We start from the raw sequence: 9,916 nt of genomic DNA on the forward strand, positions 1-9,916 counted from the left end.
TGGCCGTGTGCCACCCGGTATTAGAAGTGAAAGCCACCAAGGCGAGTGATCTTGAGGCCCAACTACAGCTTAGTGAGCAGGAGGTAGTGGCCCTTAGTCAAGAAGCTTCTCAATTAAATGTTCAATTCCAAGAAGCTAAGGCTAAGTGGTCTGAAGTTCAAGATGTCGTGCTTGCTGCTGCCGAACACGAGTCTGCCTCCATTTAGTGAGTGAATAAGAAGATCATGGAGCACAATAAGGTTCATATAACCACAATCCGTGATCTCGATCTTAGCCTTACCACCATGAGATCCGAGCGGGATGGCCTTTTGCCGAGGTTGATAGGCTTAAAGCAAAACTCCAGCACCAAGGAGATTCTCTCATTATTGAAAAGACACATTCTATGTGCCACATGAGGAGAAAAACCTTAGAAGAGGCCAAAGCGTGCGCTATTAATATCGACGATAGGATCGTCAAGGCCCGGACGCTAAAGTTAACTGCTCGAGAATGCCTCCCAGCTCAGCCTGATGCAACTGATTCTTCTAGTTTCAGTTCTGAGTCCTCAGGAACCGAGGAGGAACTACAAGAGAATAATGATGAACGCGAGGATCCTGCGTTGGCGGCAGATCCGCCTACTTTTCTCCGGGGCATAGATGTTTCTCTTTCCCCGAGTTCTGGTAGTGACATAGTTTACCTTTTTTGCTTTCTTTTCCTTTGTTGTTTTCCTTTTGTATTTTTGTATTTGTGCTGCTTGGCACATGTCACAACCCAAACTGATGGGCCGCGACGGGCACCCGGTACCTTACTTAATAGAGTACCAATTTAATGTATCTTTTCGTATCATACTATCATAGATAACTGAGCCGGAGAGGCTGCCGTGAGATAAGTAGAGTATGACTTGAAATACCAACTAATACATAAGACATACGGTCCTATAAGACCAAAATAACCACTCGTACACTAAACATAGGCCGACAAGGCCATACAATCTTTTACGTACATGACATCTGTCTACAAGCCTCTAAGAATACATAATTGTCATAAAGGTCGGGACAGAGCCCCGCCATACCAAAAAATACATGTCTAAATCATACTGGCCAAACAAGTAACTCTGAAGCAAATGGAGCGCACCAACGCCTTCCGCTGAGCTGATAGCCTACTTGGAGGACTCTCGACCTGTCTATCAGGACCTGTGGGCATGATACGCAGCATCCCCAGGCAAAAGGGATGTTAGTACAAATAATGTACCGAGTATTTAAGGAATAAAAATCAGTAAACAATTGACATGAGAAAAGCATAAAGTAAAAGACTCGACATGTATGTCTGAATAACTCTGTGAATCATTAATATTTACAATGTCATGCATATGCATATAGATATCATACCATGCTTAGGTATATGCGTTCATAACATCATCAAGCCTCTGAGGGCATCCCATCATATCATCTCAGCCACTGTGTGCAAATCATCAACGTATACCAGCTGATCAGGTGGTGGTGCGTATATAAAAACATAACCTTTGTCAATTTCCCATATACATATAATATACATATATACGCGTATATAACGCCATCTGGTCATGGGTCAATGTAAATTAATGCAATGCATGAGAAGTATGTCAATAAAATTTCTCGAAATGTCATAAGACCATTATGCCATTAATTAATATCATGAAGTAAACTTTATCAACTTACGTATCTTCTGAGACCCGTGAATAGATGATAGCATAATAGAACACATGGGGAATCAAGAACATAAGCATATCTAGCATTTCTATGAATAAAGTCATTTATGGAAGTTGTGCATTTGCTCGTTTCGTTATCGTATGGATCATGCCAAAAGGAAAGAAGGAATAGCCTTAACATACCTGAGTTGATTCTATTGACAATCCCTCTAACACACATTAATTGCGACAAAACATGTGACGGCAAAATCGGAGTAGGAAAAAATCCGTATGATATTCTTGAGAAAGATTGTATTGTACTCCCTTATAATTGCAAAATTTCACGTTGCTTTGAATTGTTGAAGGTCTTACATTGCTTATGTAATATATGCATATGCATATTAGAATGACTTATGTGACTTATGTAGCTTATTCATGATTCTTAAATTTGAGATGCTTTATGTATGGATGTGGGCCCCACTTATGTGGTGGCTTAACCACATACCTTTAATCCTTAATCTTTGCCACATAATCCATAAGTCTTAAGAGTCATAAAGCTTGGGGTGGCTTGCTTCCACATGGGGGAGTGGGGGGCTTTATCCCCACCTACAATTATTCACAAATCCTTAATTACATGGTTAATCTCCCATTAAACCAATAATTAACCAATTACCCATATAATTAAGAATTATTCCAAACTACTTAAAATACTACTCATTTTTAATACACATTATACATCATACTATCATGTTCATGTAGTACCTTGTATGGCACTAATCCATAAATATGAGGTATTATAGCTTGGACCGTATTTTATTTCAAAATGTCAAACTTCGACGAAATTCATTTTCTTTGATTTGCTTACCCTCTCACCTCCACAAATTTACTCGTCACTTGTTTGAAGTAGCATAATACTTATAATCTCCAAATAATCTTGTCCTTGAATTGATGTCAATTATCTTACGACAAATTGAACGTACAATACTACAGGGTATAACATCGTCGTAATATAATACTGCGTAACATCGACGTAATATTGCGGGGCGTAACATCATTCCCCCTTTAGAACATTCGTCCTTGAATGTTGACTAATGCATTTATCGGTCTCATAACTAGATGGCTCTTACGAATGGTTTTAATAATGTCCTTTCCATTTAGGCAACTATTCTGTGAATAAATCCAAAGGCCAGGGCATTTCCCCCTTTATGCCTCTTTCTCACACCACGACTCGTGGTCGTAATCCTTCCAATCTTGTAACTGTTACTACCTTTTATCATGCAGCATGTACGACTCTGACTTTGTAAGTGCGCCTATACGACTCTTCTCTCCCTTTGTTTTTCCTCCAGCTTTTAGCCAATCTCTAGGCCTCACTTTGTAAACATATACAGAGCTTAATGAGATGTCCCTCTGGGCATCTATAGGTACACTGAAGTTCTTCGCTCGGTACTTTGTCGAACTTACGGATATTGTTATATCTTATTTCATAGACCTTGCATCTAGGTAGATCATAATATACCATAACTCTTACCTTGGTTTATTGTTGCTGAGGTCTTCTACCAAATTCCAGCTTACTCTCGTTGCTTATCCTATATGTATATGTTTAAGTCCTTTAGTGCTTCCTCATTACTGTTCATCTTAAGAATGACGACCTAATCTCATCTCATACTTTGTGACTTTTGTCCATCCATCGTTGATTCACCTCAATATTGATCCACAATATACCAGTGATAACTTGAAACTTCTTACGTAATACCTTGCCACTAGGGCTTACGTTGCATCAAGGAATATTTGAAGTGATTTTCCTGATCCATTTAGTGGAGATACTGTACATCAATAACCATATTTTATAGCATCCCAATATGATTCACTTATGTAGGTATTTTAATCACGTACAGTTCATGAAATTCTCTTCAAATCATTACTCAATCGAAGGCCCAAACGTCATCCTTTATCTATCACAATCACACCCTCATTATACTACCGGGGCAGCATTCCATCTCTTCTAAATGCTACTAGTCTTAGACTCGTTTGAGTTTATTCAGGCTATACTGAGTTTTCTATAACTTAGAGAAACCATCATCTCTTCTTGTTTTCTTGGGCTTAATCCCGAGGACTTATCCATTTTCGTCACCTTCTCACTCACCTTTTCTTATCCTTACTCATGTCTTTCTAAAACCTTGTAATTTTACCATACTTTAGCTTGCGATCTACACAATCTATTATTACTACTCGCAACCTTCCTTCAACCTGCTTGTACCCTGGATTTCCTTATGTTATTCTAAAATATCAAGCGAGACATTACATCGTCTCAAACTCTTCTTTACTCTCTTAACTAAGCCTCTCGGTATCTAGAAGCCATAGGCTGGAAGATATGCCACTGACGATGCCGCTATTATTCCTGGATACTGAATCCAAATGCTTCTAGCTCTTCATCTTGAAGTTATAGATTATTCACAACCTTTTGCACCTGAGTATCTCATACGTTGTTCACCTTTACCTTACTTGCCTTAAAATCTCGCATCACATCTTCTATTTCTTTCATGACCTCCCTTCCATATAGGTATGATTCACATCCACAACTGGAAGCTCTATTATAACACTTGCACCTTTGGGGCATACATAATCAGGTGGAAGCTTCATACTGACTTCTTATGAGGCTGGTACTCTTCTAATTGACTTTCTCGTAGAGCCGTTATAGAATATGGTTGTTGTACTATCTCTCTTGTACCTCTGATATTAAGAGTGATTCTGCAATGTTCTCAATCATAATGTCTATAATTTTCTGGGTCCAATAATCAGACTCCTGATTTACTCAGTTAATGTAACTCTTTAGTTTCCTCTTCCTTCTAATCAGCCTTTATGTAGGCTTAAGCTATTTTTCGATTTACGGCTCCTGGTATTACTTTAGCCTTTCATGGGAGCTATGGAATATCTATGATATAATCTTCTAATGATTCAATCCTTTGTCTATGACCTGGACTCAATTCTTTCTTTTAACTTATATCAGAGTCTTCTATGGCTGTATGATTGTCAGCATATATGCTGCATGGATAATACTCCGAAATCTTGAGTGCATTCATAATGTAACTAACTCTGGATCATTGATCGAATAATTCCTTTCGTTCCTTCTCGACTTTCTTTAAATGTAAGCTATTACCTTTCCTCGTCTTTCTGCCCCTTTGTTGCGTGCATACTTAGCTTATCTTAGTTCCCATGCATGCCAGAGTTTTTGTGCAACTCATATGATCTCGAATATTACTTTTAATTTTACTTCCCATTCATTAGCCATGGTAGGTGCCACTTTCTTATGGAGTGCATACAATATTGTAGTGAGACTGTTGTTACAAGACCATTTCCTTTTTAGGTCACTGTGCTTAGGTTGAAGCCCTCTTCCTTATTCTCCCAGCTAGCCTTTCATTGTAGTACTTAGGGAAGACCTTCTGACTCTTGTAAAGGTGCGAGCTTATTACATCATATACTTGACGGATTTTATTTTTTTTGATGTTCTTCCTCACCTATAATTATTCGTAATTACTTATTTCCACACACTTGTGCTTGTAGGGTTGCTCCTGAACTGAAGTATTGACTGTCTTCCTAGTTGTACTCTCTTTTATTTTCGTAACACTCATACGGTGCCTTTAACTACTCCAACTCCTATCTGAATATATCCCAAGTATTATAATGTCATATCTACGAGACAGGATTCACTATGTTTATCTTGCACAGCATGTTGATTGTCTGTATCCTCTTGTCTAGCCATAACTAGGCTCCTCCTGAATCAACTACTAACTACTCGTTGGCCCACTCTCATATCAATATTCCAAGTAATCTTTCTTGGGTTATTTCCTTTGTCTTAACTTACGTCTCACATCGGTTCCTTATTTTTCAATAACATCTCGGTCAGGAACCCTTACTTCCTCTCCTTGACGTCGTGTTTGCATAATGTTCTAGAACCGTAGCATATCTGTAGGATTTGAATAAGTGCAATCTCATCCCTTTCTCATTTTTTTATCACATTCTTCCTTTACCATTCCATAGTTACTAGAACTACTTAATTCTAACTTAATGCCACATTACACTATATTCCCCCCTTTAGGGGAGCACTAAGATTTAGTGCTACAATGATCTACGTATAGGTATTTTACCTTTTCATCTTTGGCATCTTTTCACATCATCGATGATCCTTACTCGCCTCGCGGTAATCCTTCTGTACCAAGGATAACAAAATTCCTCACTCGTGAGGGTGACACTTAGTATAACTGGCACATACAGTCCCTTAAGCTTAGGGAAGCGTCTTCTTGAATGACCTTTAAAGGGTATTCTTCTATCGTCCATTCCATTATCACCGGGTCGCAATCTCTAAAATTCTCATGATGCTGACTATTACTCAGTCCCTAGTTCATATTTAGTTTATCTTGTTCATCAGTCCATGCTGATTTCTTATTACTCTGGGGTCTAATTTTTCCTTTTGGTAATCACGTTAGAGTCACGAACTTATTTCTCGAAATGAGGATATGATTTTATGGCCTATATTCTTTTGTTGTCTCAAGGCCTGTCACCTCTCGTCCTTTCCTTCACTTGACTATAGACTCTGTAATACTGTCATCTTTTTTATCTACCGTTGTCATCCATGTATCACATCTTACTCATAATGCTTCATTAACTCTCTTCTTATTTCATGCTAACATTTATGTTTATCACTTTATTCTGAAAACTTGAACAAGACATTCTTTTGCTTTTAGCTCCCCTTGCTCCATCTACTGGCTCTTCGGGTTTCCTAACACTCTTTATCCACTAGGGACGGGAGCTACACTGAGCATCCAGGCTTCCAATGCCTATCTTTATAGTATTCATATCTGGCTGTACTATTTTAGAGTGCACCCTCTGGGTGTCTTGCTAGGAGATCTATTAGCACATTTGCAATATCCCTTCGGAAATGTCAACTATTGCTAACAATCCATCCACCATTTTGGGTTATCCTAACCCTAGCTAGATCTTGATATCCTGCCTTCTCTTATACTACTTCTGTTAGTCCCCATAGGGCATAAATAAGATGGGTGTGACCAATTGTACATACCTCTGCTATTGTTGAAGGTAACTCAAAATACTTATATTTCTCTGGCTGAATTGTAAATACTGATAATCTTCATTAACTGGGCGCCTCATACCTTTCTTCACCTTACTTCTTTTATTTGTTCGAACTTGTATCTATCTTCTGAATCTCGCATTGCCTTTCACCATAGGGGTGGATAGATATTCTTGCCTTAAGGCTCCTTATCAAGAGGCTTACATGTATTAGTACACACATGATCTGCTGAAGACCTCATATTTACTCATCATAAGCATCATGAAAAATCGAGTTCCTCTTACTCAACTCTTCCACAGCTATATCTCTTACCAACCGTCTTTCTGGATGTAGGCATCGTCGTATTATAAATAAGACAGAGTTTAGGAAATTGAGTTCTTACAACTAAGCTCTATCACATGATCTAGAGTAAGAAGAAAGAAATACAGTCCTAAATGCTCTGTAGCCTCATGCTTATAAGTGTGGTGCACAACACACCCATAAACAAGACTCTACTAGACACGGCTTGTAGTCTCCCTAGGACAGAACTGCTCTGATACCACTTTTGTCACGACCCAAACCGATGGGCCACGACGGGCACCCGGTACCTTACTCAACCGAGTACCAATATAATGTATCTTTTTGTATCATACTATCATAGATAACTGAGCCGGAGAGGCTGCCGTGAGATAAGTAGAGTACAACATGAAATACCAACTTATACATGAGAAGTGCGGGCCTATAAGACCAAAATAATCACTCGTACAATGAACATAGGCCGCCAAGACCATACAATCTTTTACGTACATGACATTTGTCTACAAGCCTCTAAGAATACATAATTGTCATAAAGGTCGGGATAGAGCTCCGCCATACCAAACAATAAATGTCTAAATTATACTGACCAAACAAGCAACTCCAGAGCAAATGGAGCGTACCAACACCTTTCCCTGAGCCGATAGCCTACTTGGAGGACTCTCGACCTATCTATCAGGACCTGCGGTCATGATATGCAGCGTCCCCAAGAAAAAGGGATGTCAGTACAAATAATGTACCGTGTATGTAAGGAATGAAAATCAGTAAACAATAGACATGAGAAAAACATGGAGTAAAAGACTCGACATGTATGTCTGAATAACTCTATGAATCATTAATATTTACAGTGTCATGCATATGCGTATCAATATCATACCATGCTTAGGTATATGCATTCACAACGTCATCAAGCCTCTAAGGGCATCCCATCTTATCATCTCGGCCATTATGGTTAAATCATCAACGAATACCAGCTGATCATGTGGTGGTGCGTATATAATGCCGTAACCTTTTTCCATTTCTCATATACATATAATATACATATATATACGTATATAATGCCATCTGGTCATGGGCAATGTAAATTAATGCAATGCATGAGAAGTACGTCAATAAAATTTCTCGGAATGTCATAAGACTATTATGCCTTTAATTAATATCATGAAGTAAACTTTATCAACTTACGTATTTTCTTAGACCCGTGAATAGATGATAGCATAATAGAACACATGAGGAATCAAGAACATAAGCATATCTAGCATTTCTATGAATAGAGTCATTTATGGAAGTTGTGCATTTGCTCGTTTTGTATGTATCGTATGGATAAATGCCAAAAGAAAAGAAGGGATAGCCTTAACATACCTGAGTCAATTCTCTTGACAATCCTTCTAACACACGTTAATTACGACAAAACACGTGATGGCAAGATAGGAGTAGGGAAAAATTCGTATGATATTCTTGAGAAAGATTGCACCGTACTCCCTTATAATTGCAAAATCTGACGTTGCTTTGAATTATTGAAGGTCTTACGTTGCGTATGTGATATATGCAGATGCGTATTAGAGTGACTTATGTGACTTAAGTAGCTTATTCATGATTCTTAAATTTGAGATGTTTTATGTATGGATGTGCGGCCCACTTTATGTGGTAGCTTAACTACATACCTTTAATCCTTAATCTTTGCCACATAATCCATAAGTCTTAAGAGTCATAAAGCTTGGGGTGGCTTGCTTCCACATGGGGGAGTCTTTGTCCCCACCTACAATTATTCACAAATCCTTAATTACATGGATAATATCCCATTACCCAATAATTAATCAATTATCCACATAATTAAGAATTATCTCAAACTACTTAAAATACTACTCATTTTTAATACACCTTATACATCATACTATCATGGTCATGTAGTACCTTGTATGGCACTAATCCATAAATACGGGGTATTGTAGCTTGGACCATATTTTATCTCAAAATGTCAAACTTCAATGAAATTCATTTTCTTCGATTTGCTTACACTCTCACCTTCACGAATTTACTCGTCACTTGTTTGAAAGAGCATAATACTTATAATCTCCAAATAATCTTGTCCTTGAACTGATATCAATTATCTTACGACAAATTCAATGTACAATACTACAGAGTATAACATCATCGTAATATAATACTGCGGAGCGTAACATCGACATAATACTACGGGGCGTAACAACACATTTAACAAATAAAGGTGCTTTTTGTTTAAGTATTGCACAAAGTTTATTCTTTTTGCCTCATGTTAGGCAAGGCTTCGGGTGTATTTTCCCCTGATAGCATTTGGGTTCCGGCACCATCCCTTTACTGTGAGGGTTTCATAAGAAAGGGACCTCTTATGTATACAGTGCTCTTGAAGAGGACGTCTCATGTTCATTCCGGCACTAACATTTGAAATACTTAGTTAACTTTCAAATGATAAAATCAATTCATCATTTGGACAAGAAACAAGAAAAAAATAAAAGGATTTCATTTTATTCCTTCTATCTTCAAAAGTACATAAGCAGTCGAGTGCTGAAAGAAAAGAAATTGCCAATACATGTGGCTATTCTGTACAACTTGTTTCTACGGGGCTATCTGTGCAGTCCCCGATCATGATGAGACGTTATTGTTCCCAGGTCTCGTAGTCCCGATTTTTGTGGCAATCAGGTTGTCGTATCCTCATACTATCCCCCCCTATCATTCCCCCAGTGTTTGAATGCGAAGAATGTGAATTGGAACATTGGAAGTCTTGTGCCTTTGAAGGAAAACACTAGTGAATGGTTGGATAATATTTGGTTCAGTAGCAAGCTTCATTTTCTCTTAGGAACTTTGCTATCCAACCAAAGATGATATAACCACCCCTAGTGGCTTGTTTGCGGAAA

This window comes from Nicotiana tabacum, chromosome 13, assembly GCF_000715075.1.
Source record: "Nicotiana tabacum cultivar K326 chromosome 13, ASM71507v2, whole genome shotgun sequence".
NCBI classification, from domain to species: Eukaryota; Viridiplantae; Streptophyta; class Magnoliopsida; order Solanales; family Solanaceae; genus Nicotiana; species Nicotiana tabacum.